Here is a 21578-nt window from a genome sequence, read left to right as displayed (position 1 = left end):
CAAGTATGCACGAACATGCCATAAACAGATTCTTTGCATTTTTCTGATAATTTTTCATATATAATTTATTTCATTCTGATCTATTGTTGAATTTCTATGATTTTTAGAAGTTTTAGGTATTTTCTAAAATAAATAAATCATTTCTAATTTATTTTAAATCCCAGAAATCAATTATCGCATCATCATGATGTCACTGTGATGTCAGCGGTCATCCCAGGTGGTCCAGGTCAAAGCTGGCCAGTGGGACCCATCTATCAGTCTCACCTCTAGTTAACTAAGTTAATTAACACTAATTTAATCCTAACACTAATTAGTCAGGGCCCTGGGCCCACACATCGGTGATCCAGGGGTGGTCAAACCCCTGGTCAACATGGTCAAACAGGCCGGCAGGTCGACACCGGCGACGTCATATGCGGCAGTGGCGCTCGGGATTCCTCCTCCGGAGACTAAATGGCCGGCGAAGGGAATATACGAGACGCGCAGGCATCCATTGCAGCAAGCGGCAGTAGCTGGGTGCACTGCAACGACGACGGCGACAACAAGTGTGGTGGCCGGAGCTTGGCGAGCTCGTGTTTGGTGTTAGAGTGCACGACAGGGGGAGCTGCTGGTGTCTGCGGGTTCGTAGGAAAGCTCTGAGCACGCTGGTGAGCTCGGGTGTGAGCTTGCATGGCTAAGTCGACGCCGACGACATGGCCGGCGGTGAGGTGCTCACGGTTCTGTTGCGGTGGCGGCTAGAGGGCACAAACGAGTCAAAGAAGATGGGAAGACAGCGTAGATGCTCACGGCGGTTGCAGCGGGCGTCGAAGCGGACTCGGGGAAGGTCGGAGCTGAGCGGGGCGGCGAGGTGGATCTCCGGCGACCAAGGAGGGAGAAGGCGTCGGGGCGGTGCTTCGGGGCCCTTTCGGTCATGTGGCTCGGTGAGGATGTTGGGGACAAGGTGGCGGAGCTCGGGGACAGATCGGGGAGGCACGGAGAGCATGGTGGACGCAGTGACAGCGAGCGGCGGCAACGAGCACGCACTACAAAAAAATACACTTCCATGATGATATGTGTTTGTCATAGTAGGTCACGTTTTCTGTCATGCATGTATATCCATGATGATTTTATGAGAGAATCAAGATAGTCATACCTGTGCAGTCGTAGAAGTGTTCCATGACATTACCAAAATTATCATCACGGAAGTGTCCACTTCCATGACGATGAATCACGCGTCATAGAAGTGCTTTCGTCAAGGGTGACCGACACGTGGCATCCGACGTAATGGGTCATCATTATGCTATCGGGTTCTGGTTTGGATCCGATAACCCGTTAACAGCCTGACCAATGGGGATTTTCCACGTGTAAAATTATCATTGGCTATAGCAACCACGTGTCAGCACCCGAAAAGGACAGATGTCAACCGCCCAATGGACAGGAGGCGCCTATGATACGTCGACACGTGGCAAGGCCCAACAGCGGCCCATTTAGGTTAAAAGGCTGGCCCAGTCAAAATTAGCGGGCTGGCCCATTAACGGCTTGCTTACAGACGACCCATTCATAGTTAAGGCCCGTACGACTATTGTCAATCGGCCGGTCAACGACCCGTTCTAAACTTTTCATCATCGCGGCCCACGGTCACTTCTGGCCCGTTAATAGTCCGCTAAGTATTTGGGCTGAATTACGACCCGGTGTGTTTTCGGCCTGTTAAAGGTCGTAATTCATTTGGGCCCATTTTTTGGCCATTGAAACTTTCGGCCCATAAACGACCGTGAAGGATTTGGGTCATATTCGGCCATGTGTGACATTCGGCCTGTTAGAGGCCCACTATAGATTTGGGCCACTTCCAGCCTGTTGTGATTTTCAGCCTGTTAAGGTCGGAGGAAATCCACGGGCCATATGTGGCCCAACGTCACATAGGGCCTATTAACGGCCCATATAAAACTGATACTAATCAAGCCCGACCGAACTTCCGGCCTGTTAAAGGCCCGTGTAGTAGGTCAGCGCATTTACGACCTGTTTGAATTTTGGCCTGTGAACGATCCGCATTGTAAATGGGCCACCACGAGCTGAGACACATTTCGGCCTACTAATGACCAGTGGGTTATTTGGCACAATCAGGGCCCAATCTCACTTTTGGCCTATTAAAGGCCCATGTTATTTATGGGCTCGAGATATTTACACATGTTAACAGCCTATTGTTAATGAGGGCCCAAATTATGTTTAGGCCTATTAAAGGCCCACTAGGGGCACATGCCTACCAAAAATATGAAAGCTTATGTTGATTTAGACCCAAATATCTTTAGTGGGCTACATGCAAATTATGGCGCATAATCGTTTTTAGCCCAATTGGAATGGACCTAGCGAATGTTGGCACGTTGGGCTCCTACGAAGCTTTCGGCTGAATACATTACTAAGATAAACCTACACTATACAAAAATAGCGTCATAATTTCTACAGCCTTTGGCAGCATGATAAATGATGTATCACAACAAAATAAATTCCAGCCATACAACAAAAGGCCTTTTGGCATAAAGTTTACAGTCCTTGCAGATAAAAGCAGCATCAGATGTATAGAAGCACATATCATTTGACCAGAGTGCTAATGTTTCAGGCTGTAGAATCTGATGGAGCAGCATGATCATCCCCTCTTTCCCGCCATTGCTCTTGAACAACGAAGCACATGTCTGATAGTCTATTTCCAAAACCATTCATATCTTGACGACATATGTCAACCACAATTCTTGTTTCCGAAACGACGCCCATTAGGGACTGGACTTATGTCTGGGGCACAAATATATCAGTTTGTCTAGTCGAAAGATTTTGTTCAGTAGGTGATTTGGACGAGGTTACCTTGACAACCAACCCAGAATTACGCATGAAGGTGCTTTTTGCATTGTTAGTGGAGAGATAAGGACGCACTGCAACAAGATGTGACATTGTGCCTGTGGTAGCCTCGTCACCTTCAGGTGGTTGTGGTTGTTCAATCATTTGTTCCATAGCTTCCTGAAAGTTTGAACTTGCAGATTAGTGTACCAGATAAGTTACTAATGAGACAAAAACAAACGAAGTAGGTTTCACATTTATACATAACTTATTTTTGTGAACTACTGTAATACATTAGCATGTATTTAGTGCAAACTACATAATAAAATCACTTTCAGAACATATTTCCATGTAGCATGCCAACTGTATTATGTATTTCCTCACATTCATTGACAAGTAAGGATAAAGAGACATGGTTTAAAGTAGGATGAACATAGTATGACATCATTCATATCATGGGCAAATACATATAAAACAAACATGCTATTGTATGATCGTGTGGGCACGTGAACATCACAACTAGATTACAGATCAAGACCAAAAGAATATCCTTCATCTCTTTTAAACCATGTAAGGTGAAATGATACGTTAAGACAACTGTGTATAAAAGTGAACAGAGTAACTGACATTGGCTGCAAACCAAGCAGTTAAATGAACACGTCACAGTAACAAGCAGTTCAAAGGCAGGAGGAGTAAGGACTTACAACAATGGCTTGAACTAGTGTGCTCATGCCCTTCATCTTGCTCGTGTGGCAATCCTTGAAGATTTGCACTACATTTAGTTCAGGTTCTTTTTGGTCCGCATGGGATTTCGTCTATATTTGGAACAAGTCAATATAGATACGATAATATGGCACAAAAAAAGAAGGAAGTAGCAGCTATTTACAAGAGCCTCGCAGTGTGCAATATAGCTACGAGATCCTGTTGTCTGTTGGAATTTCACTTTAGAACGGTTGGTCTTGTTCTTCAAACAGTTAGCCTAGAAGAAGATACACTTGTAAGGCACATACGTAAATACAAGTTCAATATGTGATCTAATCAAATACATATACCCTACCTGATACTTTGGATCAGACGAGTGTTTAACAAGGGCTGTCCAGTCTTCATCTGTAATATATTCCACTGGAGATGTTTGGGCGATTTCATTGTTACCCTTGCCTTCAAAGTGAGTTTTTCTAAGGTGATACCGATACTGTTGCAGAGCTGACTGAAAAACATGAGTGCATGCTTGTTTAGTTGCAGCATCTTTCGGATCCAACTTGAACCTCATCTGTTGAAAAAGAATGTGAGTCTTATTAGGAGGAAGCTAGAAAGTATGGGACAGAGCAACACAATATTAAAAATTGCGATGAATAACATCACTTACGGATAATTGGTCAAGGAACGTGTTAAACTCGGTATCGTCTTTCTCATTCATGTACTGGATCCACGTTGGGAGGATACGTGCATGACACCTAACGGCAACGGCTGCCTCTGATACTAACTTGGCTGACTCTGTAGCATCACGTGGCCTTTTTAAACCTTCCTCAAAATGGATCTCCATTCTTCCTGCTTTAGATTTTGTTAATCTGTAAAGCATTATCCCGCTTGTGCCGTGGTGCTAGTTCAACAACGAATATGCAAAGCGTTAGTGCACATCAAACTGTAAGTGTACATATAAAGGAGCATGCAACTGCAACTTGACTGGGTCAGGTACCATCTTGGTGTTGATGCTCATGAGGTTCATCAGGTCTTGCCAAGTCCTGTTGTGTCAGCAGTGCTTCGGAAGTAGTGTTAGGTGTGAAGGCATCTTGGGAACTGGCCAGTTGTGGAGCAAACGAACGAACAACTCGTTGAGATGCCGGTACAGTTGAAGTGTATGCTACAGCTGGTGGAGCATGTGATACTGTGTTTGTAGATTTAGCCGGTGGACTTGGACCTTCTACTGCACTATAAGTACCAGCAGAATCTCGAGGGCAGATCCTTTTCGATTGCACCCGACGAGTAATACAATTCCCTACTATATTCTTTTCCTTGCTCTTTTTTGACTTCGTTGATATCTACTACACAACTTTATTTCTTGTAGACACGTGCTGGGCCTCCAAGCGCAGAGTTTTGTAGGACACTAGGAATTTTCCCTCAAGTGGATGACCTAAGGTTTATCAATCCATGGGAGGTGTATGATGAAGATGGTCTATCTCAAACAACCCTGCAACCTAATAATAAGAAGTCTCTTGTGTCCCCAACACACCAAATACAATGGTAATTTGTATACGTGCACTAATACAACGAAGAGATGGTGATACAAGTGTACTAATGATAGTAGACATGGATTTTTGTGATAGGAACAATAAAAAACAGCAAGGTAGCAAGTAAAAAAAGTGAGCACAAAGGTATTGCAATGCTTAAAAATGAGGCCTAGGGTCTGTACTTTCGCCAGTGCAATCTCTCACCAATGCTAATCTAATTGGATCATATAACCATCCCTCAATGTGGGATGAAGAATCACTCCAAAGTTCCTATCTAGTGGAGAACATAAGAAGAAATTGTTTGTATCTATTCTTTCCGATCGATCTATCCAAGAGTTCGTACTAAAATAACACCAAGTTAGTCTTTCTGATCGATCTATCAAGAGTTCGTACTAAAATACACAAGTTATTCTTTCCGATCGATCTATCAAGAGTTTGTTCTAAAATAACACCAAAACAAATTCAAATTCATAATACTCAATCCAACATAAAGAACCTCAAAGAGTGTCCCAAGATTTCTACTGGAGAAACAAAGACGAGAACGTGCATCAACCCCTATGCATAGATTACCCCAATGTCACCTCGCAAATCCGCGAGATGAGTGCCAAAACACATATCAAGTGAATCAATATGATACCCATTGTCACCACGGGTATTCATAGCAAGACATACATCAACTGCTCTCAAATCCATAAAAGTATTCAATCCGATAAAAAGAAATCTCAAAGGCAAAACTCAATTCACAACAAGATAGAGAGGGGGAAACACCAAATGATCCAACTATATTAACGAAGCCCGTGATACATCAAGATTGTGCCATCTCAAGAACACGAGAGAGAGAGAGAGACAGAGAGAGATTAAACACATAGCTACTGGTACAAACCCTCGGCCCTGAGGGTGGACTACTCCCTCCTCATCATGGTGGCTGCCGGGATGATGAAGATGGCCACCGGTGATGATTTCCCCCTCCGACGGAGTGCTGGAATGGGCTCCCGATTGGTTTTTTGTGGCTACAGAGGCTTGTGGTGGCAGAACTTCCGATCTAGGGTTACCCCGAGGGTTTTTGGAATATTTGGCAATTTATAGGGCGAAGATGCAGTGCGGGAGGCCACCGAGGTGGGCACAACCCAGCTGGGCGCGCCTGGGCCCCCTTGCGCGCCCTGGTGGGTTGTGCTCCCCTCGGAGCTCCCCCTGGTACTTCTTTGGCCCACCGGGTGTCTTCTGGTCCAGAAAAAATCTCCAAAAAGTTTTGCTGTGTTTGGACTCCGTTTGGTATCGATTTTCTGTGATGTAAAAAACAAACAAAAAACGACAACTAGCACTGGGCACTATGTCAATAGGTTAGTCCCAAAAAATTATATAAAGTTGCTATAAAATGATTGTATAACATCCAAGAATGATAATATAGTAGCATGAATACTTCATAAATTATACATACGTTGGAGACGTATCAGCATCCCCAAGCTTAATTCCTACTCATCCTCGAGTAGGTAAATGCTAAAAGAAATAATTTATGAAGTGTGAATGCTAGCAAAGTGCATAAGTTGGATCAATGATAATTTCAATCAATTTTCCTAGCATCATAACAATAATTCTTTCTTATAAAACTTCTAATGTTAAAGTAGCAAACAATTCACATGTTAAGGTTCAAACAATGAATTCTCTTGAAACTCAACAACCTATATTCTTAGTCACCAAACAATTGCAATTCAACTTTTTCAACAGAGTCTAAGTAAGAGCTCCACATACTCAATCATCATATATTCTTCCATGATTGCTAGTACTCAAAGCATATTCTTAGAACAAATGGCATCCATCGAACATAGAGAAAGATAGGGGCTTAATATTTTGCATCCCAACTCATTTATCATATAAATAATTGTCAACAATAATAAATCATGATCAAATATATTTTATTGGTCATATGTGCCTGGATCTTTCCCCACCACATGATTCTTTCCAACTAGAGAATAATTGAGATTTAAATGAGAAATGCATAGAGTTGACTCTTTGCATAAAAGTATATACCGAAAAGTAAAAGATATGACCTTCGCAGAGGGAAGCAGAGGTTGTCATGCATTTTTTATTTGGATGCCCAAGCTCTTAATGCAAAGGAACGTCATGTTATATTGCCCCTTATGATAGCAACCTTTATTATGCAGTCCGTCGCTTTTATTACTTTGCCATCACAAGTTCGTACAACGCTCAATTTTCCTTAACAATAAAAGATCAAACATATTTAGGAGCAATTTTTATTGCTTTATGCACAGATGACAACTTACTTGAAGGATCTTATTCAATCCATAGGTAGGTATGGTGGACAATCATGGCAAGAAACTGGGTTTTAAGGGTTTTTGGATGCACAAGTAGTATCTCTACTTAGTAGGAATTTTTGGCTAGCAAAATATCCTAGGAAAACACCACATGTTGGAGGATCCATAACAATATAACTTCTATGCAAATATACCCAGACATAACTCATTACATTGTCTTCCTTGTCCAACTTCAACTAATTTGCTCAAGTTTGAAAATAATTAATGTTTATTCAAAATCATAGAAGATGTCCAAGATAATATATTTGCATGTGAAAGTTCTCTTCCTTATACTAAATATTCATGAATTGCTTGTATGACCAATATTGTGATTGTCAAGCTTCAAAAGATTTCGCTTTCTAAACCCAATGTGAAGCTACCACTAGGCATGATATAATTTCAACTTCATGATATTCAATTCATTCAAAAATTTACTCATAGGATATAAGTGAAGCACAAGAGTAAATGACAAGCTACTCCAGAAAGATATAACTGAAGATCAAGCAAGTAGTTAAGTAAATAGGTAGCTAATTGTGGACTCTCTCTTATTTAAAAACTTTCAGATCTAAGTATTTTATTAAAACATCAAGCAAAAACAAAATAAAATGACATTCTAAGAATAGCACACATCATGTGAAGAAGCAAAAACTTAGGCTCAACCGAGACTAACCGATAATTGTTGATGAAGAAAGGTGGGATGCCTACCGGGCATCCCCAAGCTTAGATGCTTGAGGCTTCTGAAATATTATCTTGGGATGCCTTGGGCATCCCCAAGCTTGAGCTTTTGTGTCTTCTTAATTCCTTTTGTATCACGGTTTCCCTAAATCTTAAAAACTTCATCCACACAAAATTCAACAAGGACTCGTGAGATAAGTTAGTATAAATCAATGCAATAACCTTACCATTCTCTACTGTAGCAAGTCACTAAAATTATTTTTTAACATTGCATAATAATATTCGTATTATTGTAATATAAGCATTTTTTCAAGGATATATATGTATTAAGCATGAAAAGGGAATTTCAAACGGCCAACTTATGAACAGGCAAATATGCACCTTCTGCAAATTGAGTAATTAGGAAACTTAGATCACATTTGGGAAAATAGAATTTCTCAATAGTATACACGAAATATGCATGATAAATTAGGTACGTGATTCATGCATAACATATGTTTTACATTTAAATATCAATGACAAAAGCTAACATATCTGAAACAAAATTTATTGGCAAAATACTCATATTCATAATTATTGTCACATTTGAATCCAAAATTGTTTGCACAAACCAAATAATAGTGTTCTCATAACAAATAATGATTAACATGTTGCTTATATAACTGTTAAATTCTCACCCGTGCACATATTTTCTACTCCCTCCGTTTCAAAATGTAAGACGTTTTTGACACATTTATAGTGCCATGACATGTGATGAATATATTGAAAAATTTCCCCACAAAAATACGTGTGTTTAGACTAAATTAGCTATGAATGAATATATCCATTCAATCATATAAAATAAAACCTAGCCAATACCAGTGGTTCATATTCCGACTTGAATTTATTGCGTACAAACTTCTCTTGAAAAACAACCCATAACCCATATATTAGACATGAATAAATTTTCTTTGCCGTAATGGGTCTTTTGCCATTTCATGACCCATACCACAAACATGATTTTTGGGCCATAGATCGATCCTGAACAATTTGACTTGAACGGGCCTTCTCAACATTTCGCAAAGCCTGAAGGTAGATTTTTCGTTTAACCTGAAAAATGCCAATTCATGACTAACTGACATGACAATCAAATATTATCTTCATTTAACCTAACATTTTTACATACTAGCCCGCGTGTATGCGCGGGCCACTCTGCGAGTTATAAAGATGAACAATATGATGCCACCTCAATTCCACTTTTAGTTTTCTTTTATAAACCAAACTAGTGATAAAACAATAAACTAAAAGATTCGACTGCAAGATCTAAAGATATACCTTCAAGCACTCACCTCCCTAGCAACGGTGCCAGAAAAGAGCTTGATGTCTACTATGCAACTTTATTTCTTGTAGACACGTGTTGGGCCTCCAAGCGCAGAGTTTTGTAGGACAGTAGCAATTTTCCCTCAAGTGGATGACCTAAGGTTTATAATTCCGTGGGAGGCATAGGATTAAGATGGTCTCTCTCAAACAACCCTGCAACCAAATAATAAGAAGTCTCTTGTGTCCCCAACACACCAAATACACTGGTAATTTGTATAGGTGCACTAGTTCGGCGAAGAGATGGTGATACAAGTGTAGTAATGATAGTAGACATGGATTTTTGTGATAGGAACAATAAAAAAAAGCAAGGTAGCAAGTAACAAAAGTGAGCACAAACGGTATTGCAATGCTTAAAAATGAGGCATAGGGTCCGTACTTTCGCTAGTGCAATCTCTCAACAATGCTAATCTAATTGGATCATATAACCATCCCTCAACGTGCGATGAAGAATCACTCCAAATTCCTATCTAGTGGAGAACATAAGAAGAAATTGTTTGTATCTATTCTTTCCGATCGATCTATCCAAGGGTTCATACTAAAATAACACCAAGTTATTCTTTCTGATCGATCTATCAAGAGTTCGTACTAAAATAACACAAGTTATTCTTTCTGATCGATCTATCAAGAGTACGTACTAAAATAACACCAAAATAAATTCAGATTCATAATACTCAATCCAACATAAAGAACCTCAAAGAGTGCCCCAAGATTTCTTCCGGAGAAACAAAGACGAGAACATGTATCAACCCCTATGCATAGATTACCCCAATGTCACCTCGGGAATCCGCGAGTTGAGTGCCAAAACAAATATCAAGTGAATCAATATGATACCCCATTGTCACCATGGGTATTCATAGCAAGACATACATCAACTTCTCTCAAATCCATAAAAGTATTCAATCCGACAAAATAAAATCTCAAAGGGAAAACTCAATTCACAGCAAGATAGAGAGGGGAAAACACCATATGATCCAACTATATTAACAAAGCCCGCGATACATCAAGATCGTGCTATCTCAAGAACACGAGAGAGAGAGAGAGATTAAACACATAGCTACTGGTACAAACCCTCAGCCCCGAGGGTGGACTACTCCCTCCTCATCATGGTCGCCGACGGGATGATGAAGATGGCCACCGATGATGATTTCCCCCTCCAGCGGAGTGCCGGAACAGGCTCCCAATTGGTTTTTTGGCAACAGAGGCTTGCAGCGGCAGAAATTTTGATCTATGGTTACCCTGAGGTTTTTTGGAATATTTGGCCATTTATAGGGCGAAGAGGCAGTGTGGGAGGCCACCGAGGTGGGCACAACCCACATGGGTGCGCCTGGGCCTCCAAGCGTGCCCAGGTGGGTTGTGACCCCCTCGGGGCACCCCTCTGGTACTTCTTGAGCCCATCTTGTGTCTTCTAGTTCGAAAAAATCTCCAAAAAGTTTCGCTGTGTTTGGACTCCGTTTTCTATTGGTTTTTCTGCGAAGTAAAAAACAAGCAAACAAGAGCAACTGGCACTGGGCACTATGTCAATAGGTTAGTCCCAAAAAATGATATAAAGTTGCTATAAAATGATTGTAAAACATCCAACAATGATAATATAATAGCATGGAACAATAAAAAATTATAGATACATTGGAGACGTATCATAGATCTATTTGGTGCCAATGATGTTGTGCTTGCATGGATTAGGTCATTTGACTAGCTCCCACACATTACTGAGCTCAAACTATTGACGCTCTTCTTGCATAGCTTGAATCCATCCAGGTTCCATGAAAGCTTCATCAACTTTTATGGGTTCAGATATGGAGACGAATATAAGTGCCCACAAAAGTTTGCTAGATGTGTGGCTCTGGAATGGGTGAGAGGGCCTGGTGCATTGATGTTGTCAAGAATCTTATCAATTTGAACTCCATTGTCCACACGAGGGTGAACGGGGCAAAGACTTTGTTGTGGCTGACCATTGTCTTCATTGATAGCAGCATTGTCTTCGGTTTTAGCATTATCTTTAGGCTGGGCATTGTCTTCATGCTGGACAGGACTAGGTATCATCTCCTTCTTCCTTGGTGGGTATGATTTTGGTAGTACCCATCAGCTTGATGGATTCACTAGGAGTCATTTCATCTAGCACATTACGCGGGTGCTCTCTTAGCGAGCCGCTAGTCTCATCGAACCACACATCTTTAGTTTCAACCACTTTATGGTGAAAGAGGTTGAAGACTCTATAGGCGTGTGAATGCTTTCCATAGCCAAGCATAAAACCCCCATGTGCTTTCGGTGCAAATTTGGAAGTGTGATGTATATCTCTTATCCAACACCTAGCTAGCACCGAAGACATTGAAATAACTTACATTTGGCTTCTTACCAGTGATTAGCTCATATGATGTCTCTTCAAGAACTTGTGAAGATATACTATGTTGATGATGTGGCATGCAGTATCAATGGCTGCATGCCTCTTGTATTCGTCAATCATAGTACAGGCCATCTCAATGAGAGTTCTGTTCTTACGCTCCACGACGCCATTCTACTAAGGAGTGTATGGAGCAGATAGCTCATGGGTGATGCCTAGTACATCAAGGTAGGTGTCGAGCCCAATGTTCTTGAACTCGGTGCCATTGTCACTCCTAATGTGCTTGATCTTGACACCACAGTTGGTCATGGCACTATTGGCGAATCGTCTAAAGACATCATGCACTTCAGTCTTATACAAGATTATGTGCACCCAAGTGTATCGAGAATCATCAACAATTGAGAAGCCACAGAGATGTGCAATAGTAGTAAGGGTAGAGTAGTGAGTAGGGCCAAATAATTCCATGTGCAACAGCTCGAAGGGACGTGTAGTCGTCATGATTTTCTTTGAGGGATGCTTGGCCCTAGTCATCCTCCCGACTTCACAAGCTCCACACAGATGATCCTTCTTGAACTTTACACCCTAGATCCCAATGATGTGCTTCTTCTTCACATGGGTGTGCAAGTTCCTCATGCCAGCATGCCCTAGCCTTCGATGCCAAAGACAACACTCATAAGCTTTTGCTATAAGACATGTGGCTAGCTATGTTCCTGTGGAGAAATCTACCATAGAGAAGTCACCTCTTTGATAACCTTTGAAGACTTGAGTTTTGTTATAAGCCATAAGCACAAGGATAATCATATCAATATCACAAAGCATTAAGACTGGCATTAGGTTGAATCCAAGGGATTCTACAAGCATCACTTTATCCATGTGCCGATCCTTTGAGATTGCAACCCTACCAAGACCCAATACCTTGCTTTTTGAGTGTCAGCAAATGTAATATGACTTTGTGTGGAAGGACGTAAGGTTGAGTCCATCAATAAGCTTCGGTCACCAGTCATATGGTTGGTACAAGCACTATCCAGGATCCATTTAGTAGCTTTTGAGAGTGTACCCTACATTGCAGTTAGTAGGATAGGCTTCACCAAGAGAATTGTGAAGTACAAACATTTGACGACAAATACTTTCATGAAAAGTAAGTTTCTTGGAGGATATCACATGATGATCATCAAGAAATCCATGGAAGAAACAGATAGTAAGACCATTTGGCCATTTTAGCTTGCACCCAACAAGCTTTCTCTGGTCCCCAACATTGTCTTCAGGAACCAATGCATTTCGGCTTGAGACCCGACCCTGCAAGAGAAGTTAATTCTTCTTAACCACCCGCATCTGAAGGGGTGGCTTAGAAGCACTGAGTCTAAGTGCAACATCTGAGAATTTTGGATTTGAAGCCCTAGCAAATAGTTCCGTAGGTGGTGAGTAGTACTCAAATGAATAAGTAGAAAAGTTCTTCAATTTGTGAACATAATGGTTCGAAGAGCAATGCTCATATTCATGAGCCTGACCATAGTTTCCCTGCAAAACATTGGCATTAGGGTGACCATATGAGGTCCTCTATTTGTATGAAGACTTTCGGCCATATGAAGCCTCTCGTCTAGGGTTTGTCTTCTTCCCTGGTGGTGTCGTGATGACATTCACAAGAAGCTTTTCAAGAAGACTTTTGGGAACCCATATCTTCTTCATAGGAGAACTATTCCTGAAGTTAGTCCCAATGAACCTAGCAAACACTTTACCATTCTGATTTTTAAAAAGTTTATAGTTGGAGTCAAATGACTCATCCATGATGATAGGGTTAGCATAGTTATAGCCAGATAATGTGAATGGATCCACTAGAGGTTCCTTTGCAGCAACCCAAGTTGTTTGGGGTACTGCTCAGGCTTCCAGTAAGATCCATCAACATTCATTCTCCCCTCGAAACCAACACCCTCTTTCCTAGGGTTTCGGTTCAAGATCTGCTTCTTGAGGACATCACATAGAGTTTGAACCCCTTTGAGGCTTTTGTACATGCATGTTTCAATCAATGTCTTCAACCTAGCATTCTCATCAATAATAGTAGTGGTTTCCTTAGAAGAGGGGTTAGTTACCACATCAATAGTTGAATATATTGCAGTTTTAGATGCATTTGAACATTCAGCAGAAGATATAGCATTACCACACTCAAGGCATTTTAAGCAAGGTGGCACAATCTATTACTGGGCGGTACTGATCTGTTGAGCAAGAAGTGAATCATTTTAAGTTCGAAGATCATCATCACACGCTCTTAGCTTCTAGTGCTCTTGCTTCCTTTGAAGATAATCGTGGGAAATATTCTCATGATCAGAAGAGAGGGTATCGTAATGACTCTAAAGCACAATGAACGACATTTGAAGACGTCTAATGTCTTCATTTGAGTAGCTAGGGGTCATGTTTTCATCAGAGTCATCTTCATTTGAGGAAAATGAGGAATGTTTAGGTACCTTGACACCCTTGGCCATTAGGAAGAGATCAAAATAATCTGCTATAGCACTACTACAGGATGCTGCTAATGCGACACTACGATCAGAGACCCTTCGACGAAACTGTGTGCGATGCAATAATCGCAAACGGTGGTGTAAAAAACTGTCAAAAAAGGTGCAAAACGTTTGCGATGACAGATGCATCAAACACGGTTTCAATTTTAGTTGCGTGTGCGATGCAGGGCATACAGTTCAGTGCAATTAACTGTTTGCGATGAGGAGGAACAAAAGAAACGGGCAGCCAGATGAAGGTGTGTGCGATATACAACATACGGTTCACTCGGATGAACTGTTTGTGGTTAGGCAACACAAAAGAAACGGTCTGCCAGATCAAGGTGTGTGTGATATACGGCATGCAGTTCACTCGGATGAACTGTTTGTGTTGAGACAAGAGAACATAAACGGTTCAATATAACAAGATGTGTGTGATACGCGGCAAACAGGTCTATAATCACAAATCTGTGCGAAGACCAATAATAACACAAACGATTGCTTGTAATAAGGAATATGTGATATGCTCTGTCAACACAACGTCTATTAGCCATTGGACGATGGGCGGTCATCCGGGCACGCAATAAGGATGCGAAGAGGCATGCTATATCAGCAAGGACTAGCTGTTCCACCAATAGCTCATCTAAGAGAACTCTCAAGTTAACTATGCTTAGGCTGGAGCAGCCATCAGATGGGTGACTAGATGGGAAGTTGTCTTGATGTTAAATTAACTGATAGGATGGGTCATATAGGTCAAACTAAATGGCCTCTATGATCCATCCCATCAGTTAAATTAACCTTGAGGTCCTTGTTTTTTATTTTTATTATTATTTTAACACACGTTAAAGAAGGTCTGCCGCATTCCTTTTTGACAATGTGCGATACATGGCATATAGTTGATCCATCTGACCTGTTTGTGATGCAATAAGCCGTGTGTGTTGTGGGAAAACGCTTGCTAGTATACAACCATTTGCGATTGATGAATTCATCACCGACAGGTTCCCTAGTGTGGTCCGTGTTCATCTGATCATCATCTACTTCTTATGCTAGCTCGATGTTCCTTATATGCTAAGTTTCCATTAATTGACGGTGTTTTATGAACACGCCACCATTTTCTGCCATTTCCTCACCTGTTTCCGGCCACCCAGAGATATTGCGCATAAACCTAGGCGGCGCGCGACGCACGGAGGCAACAAGCGCAGCCTGTAGCACATCCACCTTTCCAAGCATGCCAACCCACCAAAGCGCCGCCTCTGCCATCAACCTTGTCGACGAGGAAAACGAGTAGGCGCCATAGCCTGTCGAGGCCGAGGTGCTCCCCGGCAACGGGATGGACGACGCTGTGATGCGCGTCATCGCCAGGGTTGAGCAGACCCTTGGCGCATGGCGCATCAGCACCCCGGATCAAGATAGGCATGTCAGCGCCGACAGGCTGTAGCTTGCCGCACAACATGATATGCGCCTCAGAGCAAGCTAGGTGCATCTGCGCCGATAGGTTGCGGCTCACTGCATGGCGAGACCGTTGGAGTGCCGTAGAGCGAGAGCCGCGGCACGCCGCACAGCAAGAGCGGATCCATTGGCGCTTGCCTGCTGTCGACATGGTGTCGCAGCTGGGTACACGTCCCATTAGTACCCCCATTCCTCGCCAGGAGTGGGCAGAGGCCCTCTGCACTGTACTTGCACCAGACGCCCGCCGTGCTGTTCGCATGGGTCGCGTCATTTGCCTTGTCCGCGGCCGGCTCGATGCCAACGCACTGGCCGGTAGGCTCAACCGCCTCCTTGGCCCAGGTGTCCACCTGGGCGCGGTAGAGGAACATGGCCGTCGCATCCTCGAGCTGGCTATCTCTGATGAAATAACCAACTTGGAGCTCGAGATCGCGCTCCAGATGTAGCGCGAGCGTGTCGACTGCTTGGACAAATGCCTGCACGAGTTCAGGCAGAGCCAACAGCTACCGTAGGCAAGGGCTGCTGGTCATGGTCTCATGGATGCATTTTATTTTGTTGAGTCGTTTCGACGTGGATAGCCATGTATTCATAGCAATCATAGTATTGCTCTGTTTATTGCTCTGTTTCAATGTGTGTACTCTGTTTTCCGTTCTTACATGTTCCGTTTCAATGTGTGTATATACGCTTTCCATTCTGTATATGTGGACGATAACAGTTAGATTCAAATTAGTATACAAAAATAGATAGAAAATGGAATTCATAATATATATATATATATTAATTGTTCATTAGTTCATCATAGAATATATATATAATATCATCACATATACGTGATGATACTTAACTACTATGTACAATGCATAAAATTGAAAACAAGCAATACTAAAACTAATAATCCCTCCTGGGGCCAGTATTCCGGCAGCCCCTCGCCACCAGCTCCCTGGTGCGCGGCGTCTTCCCAGTGCAGAGGCGGTACTCCATCTCCTCCGCCACGCAGCGCTTGACGTACCGATCCGCCTCTTGCTGGGGGACGAGCGCGAACGATCTTACCATTTCGTTGGGCGCCCACCGGAGCTCCTCGTCGGTGGCACGCTGGAACTTATCGGCCTACCTCCACGCAACGATGAGGCGCCCAACGCCTTTGACCTTCCTCACGAAGTACCCGTCTTCGTAACCTTCTTCGCACGAGGACGCACCCGCCCCCAAAGCACCGCCGCCTCCTTTTTCCAGGTGGCATCACGGGCTTCACAGGCCGCCTGGTACCTGGCTTCCTCCTCCGCCATCTCCTTCTTGAACGCCACTTGCCTGGCTTTCTCAGCCTGCAGCAGCGACTTCTACAGACAAGATTGTACTGGCCCCAAAACCAATCCAAAGTTGGGGGGTCCGGTGCAACCTCGTCCGACGGCGCGTACGGGTCCTTATCGCTGCTATTCAAGTGAGCGTCCTCGGGGGGCGGCGACTCCTCGTCGACGCGTGGGCAGACCGGTGGTGCCATGCAGAGATTTGAGAGAGACAGAGAGAGGGGGGAGGGAGGGCGAGTGAGGGGAGGATGTAGATGAGAATGCAGGCGGGCGACGTGAGCAAGGTAGTATTTATTGGCGGCCGGAATCTAGATCGACGGGAACAGTACACACGCCGATCGCCGGAATTTACGAGTACTTTAGTTTGAATTACACACGATTCCCGCAGCAAAATCCGTATGTGAACATAATAGCTGACGGTTTCCAATACAGAACCGTGTCTGATTAATGACACCCGCCACTCACCTACCAAACCTCGAGCCGTGAAATACAGTGCCAATCATGTGGGGGCCGGTTGTCTTGCTAGCTCTTTACATTTTATTTTTTGAACACTAGATATTTACATCGTCTGATGATTTTTTAACTCACACACAAGTACACAGATATAATTTTTTTAACTGTTATGGTTAGCCGTTGCATGTAGATGTAGTTCAAATTTGAATTATGGTCATTAAATGGCTATAAAATCACTTAAATGTCTTTAAAAGGTCAAATGACCCCTGAAATTTCCAAATTTTCACATGACAACTGTATTAGTGCATGTTAAATGTAGAAAAAAAATTGAAGGCCGTAAGAGGAAGCTATCTCCCGTTCGTTATCAAACATGCATTGTTCCCTCTCGGAACCATGAGCCTTCTAGTGAGTTGCTCCGGTTTGTGAGGGGTGTGTGTCCAAGCTTTCGTCAAACAGGCCAATTTTTAACACATCATCTTGGTGGCATGACATTACATCAAGCAAGGTTTCATGTTTTTCTGATCATTTCTTAATTTTTGGAATTAAAATGCCATGGCACTCCATGCATGTGTCCATGCCGTGAGACCAATATGTTTGAAAATTCCTTCTAATTTACTGCACATGGAATTAACTCGCACACAAGTGCACAAATATGATTTTTCAAACCGTTATGGTTAGCCATTGCATGTAGATGTAGTTCAAATTTGAATTACAGTCATTAAATGGCTAGAAAATCACTTAAATGTCTTTAAAAGGTCAAATGACCCCTGAAATTTTCCAACTTTTCATATGACATTGTATTAGTGCACGTTAAATGTAGAAAAAAATTTGAAGGCCATAAGAGGAAGTTATCTCCCGTTCGTCATCAAACATGCATTGTTCCGTCTCGGAACAATGAGCCTTCTAGTGAGTTGCTCCGGTTTGTGAGGGGGTGTCCAAACTTTCGTCAAACAGGCCAATTTTTTTACCACATCATCTTGGTGGCATGACATTACATCAAGCAAGGTTTCCTGTTTTTCTGATCGTTTTTTAATTTTTTGGAATTAAAATGCCATGGCACTCCATGCATGTGTCCATGTCGTGAGACCAATATGTTTGAAAATTCCTTCTAATTTACTGCACATGGAATTAACTCGCACACAAGTACACAAATATGATTTTTCAAACCGTTATGGTTAGCCGTTGCATGTAGATGTAGTTCAAATTTGAATTACAGTCATTAAATTGCTAGAAAATCACTTAAATGTCTTCAAAAGGTCAAATGACCCCTGGAATTTTCCCATTTTTCACATGATAGTTGTATTAGTGCACGTTACACGTAGAAAAAATTTGAAGGCCGCAAGAGGAAGTTATCTCCCGTTCGTCATCAAACATGCATTGTTCCCTCTCAGAACCACGAGCCTTCTAGTGAGTTGCTCTGGTTTGTGAGGGGTGTGTGTCCAAACTTTCGTCAAACATGCCAAATTTTTACCACTTCATCTTGGTGGCATGACATTACATCAACCAAGGTTTCATGTGTTTCTGATTTTTTTTAATATTTTGCAATTTAAATGCCATGGCACTCCATGCTTAATTGAGTCATAGCCTTTAGACCAATATGTTTGAAAATTCCTTCAAATTCACTTAACATGGAATTAAATCACACACAAGTACACAAATATGATTTTTTTTTCAAACCATTATGGTTAGCCGTTGCATGTACATCTAGTTCTAATTTGAATTAAGGTCATTAAATGGCTAGAAAATCACTTAAATGTCTTCAAAAGGTCAAATGACCCCTGAAATTTTCCAAAATTTGACATGACAGTTCTATTAGTGCATGTTACACGTAGAAAAAATTTGAAGGCCGTAAGAGGAAGCTATCTCCCATTCGTCATCAAACATGCATCGTTCCCTCTCGGAACCACGAGCCTTCTAGTGAGTTGCTTCGGTTTGTGAGGGGTGTGTGTCCAAACTTTCATCCAACATGCCAAAATTTTCACCACATCATCTTGGTGGCATGACATTACATCAATAATGGTTTCATGTGTTTCTTATATTTTTTAAATTTTTTGGAATTTAAATGCCACGGCACTCCATGCTTAATTGTGTCATAGCTGTTAGACCAATATGTTTGAAAATTCCTTCCAATTTACTGCACATGGAATTAAATCGCACACAAGTACACAAAATATGACTTTTCAAACCGTTATGGTTAGCTGTTGCATGTACATGTAGTTGAAATTTCAATTACGGTCACTAAATTGCTAGAAAATCACTTAAATATCTTAGAAGGTCAAATGACCCCTGAAATTTTCCAAAATTTGACATGACAGTTGTATTAGTACTACAAATTTTCTCAAATGACCCCCTCGCTGCACATTTTCTCTTGGCTTCCTGGGAAATCTGTCGGTTTGCATACATGTGTTCTAACTAAAACGAATTAAGCTGCGGCTTTAATGGAGAGGATGCGAGCAAGGCGGGCGGCCATGGAAGTGAAAGGGCTCACTTCCCAGTGAGCCTGCGCAGCGTACAGCTCGCACGCTTCCCGGTGAGCCTGCGCACTCAAGGACAGCTTGCACGCCTCTCGGTCAGCCTGCGCACCGGACGATGCTCGCACGCCTCCCGTTCATTCAAGGTCAAGCAACTGTCCTCATGGCACCTCCTACAGCCATTAAAACTAAGACACGTGGCGTCACGTGAATGGTTAACAGAATTTTGGATGTTCTAGAATTTAAAAACCAGGAATCTCAATGTTTTGCTGGCAATCAACGGTGCCCTGGTGTTTGAAATTCATTCCCATTTCTTGCATGGGACCTAAGCATGAACCCAAGGACACATATTTGATTTTTCAACCAATTTATATGCATTGGAGCATGTGCATCTAGTTCAGATTTGAATTATGCACATAAATGCATTGAAAACTCAGCTAATGCATAAAAATGTCCAAACGAACCCCGAAAAATCACGAAAAATCACACAACACTCCTGTTGTTCTATGTTGACACGAGAAAAAAATTGAAAGCAATAAGAGACAATGGATATCGTTTCGTCCCCAAAGGTGGGACGTTCCCTACCGAAAACCATCATGCTTGTTGTGAGAAGATCCGGTTTGTGAGAAGCATATACCCAAATCTACCCCAAATGGGACAAAATTTGTACCACGGCATGTTGATGCTGCTCCATGATAGCATGCCAAGTTTCATGAATTTCAGATGAGTTTTGGATATACTAGAATTTAAAAACAAGGCATCTCAATGTTTTGACTGCAATCACCAGTGCCCCGGTGTTTGAAATTCATTCCCATTTCTGGCATGGGACCTAACCTTGCACCCAAGGTCACAGATTTGATTTTTTAACCAATTTATATGCACGGAGCATGTCATGTAGTTCAAATTTGAATTATGCACATAAAATGCATTGAAAACTCAGTTAATGCATAAAATGTCCAAACGAACCCCGAAAATCATGAAAAAATCACACAACACTCTTGTTGTTCTATGTTGACACGAGAAAAAATTTGAAAGCAATAAGAGGCAACGGATATCGTTTCGTCCCCAAAGGTGGGACGTTTCCTACCGAAAACCATCATGCTTGTTGTGAGAAGCTCCGGTTTGTGAGAAGCATATACCCCAACCTGCCCCACATGGGACAAAATTTGTACCACGACATGTTGATGCCGCTCCATGATAGCATGCCAAGTTTCATGAAATTCAGACGAGTTTTGGATTTACTAGAATTTAAAAACCAGGCATCTCAATGTTTTGCTGGCAATCAACGGTGCCCCGGTGTTTGAAATTCATTCCCATTTCATGCATGTGACCTAAGCATGCACCAAAGGACACATATTTGATTTTTCAACCAATTTATATGCACTGGAGCGTGTGCATGAAGTTCGAATTTGTATTGTGCACATAAAATGCATTGAAAACGCAGTTAATGCATAAAAATGTCCAAACGAACCCCAAAAAATCTCAAAAAATCACACACACTCCCGTTGTTCTATGTTGACACGACAAAAAAATTGAAAGCAATAAGAGGCAATGGATATCATTTCGTCCCCAATGGTGGGACGTTCCCTACCGAAAACCATCATGCTTGTTGTGAGAAGCTCCGGTTTATGAGAAGCATATACCCAAACCTGCCCAAATGGGACAAAATTGGTACCACGGCATGTTGATGCCGCTCGATGATAG

Source organism: Triticum aestivum, chromosome 6D (assembly GCF_018294505.1).
Source record: "Triticum aestivum cultivar Chinese Spring chromosome 6D, IWGSC CS RefSeq v2.1, whole genome shotgun sequence".
Taxonomy (NCBI): Eukaryota; Viridiplantae; Streptophyta; class Magnoliopsida; order Poales; family Poaceae; genus Triticum; species Triticum aestivum.
This window is presented reverse-complemented; position numbering follows the sequence as displayed.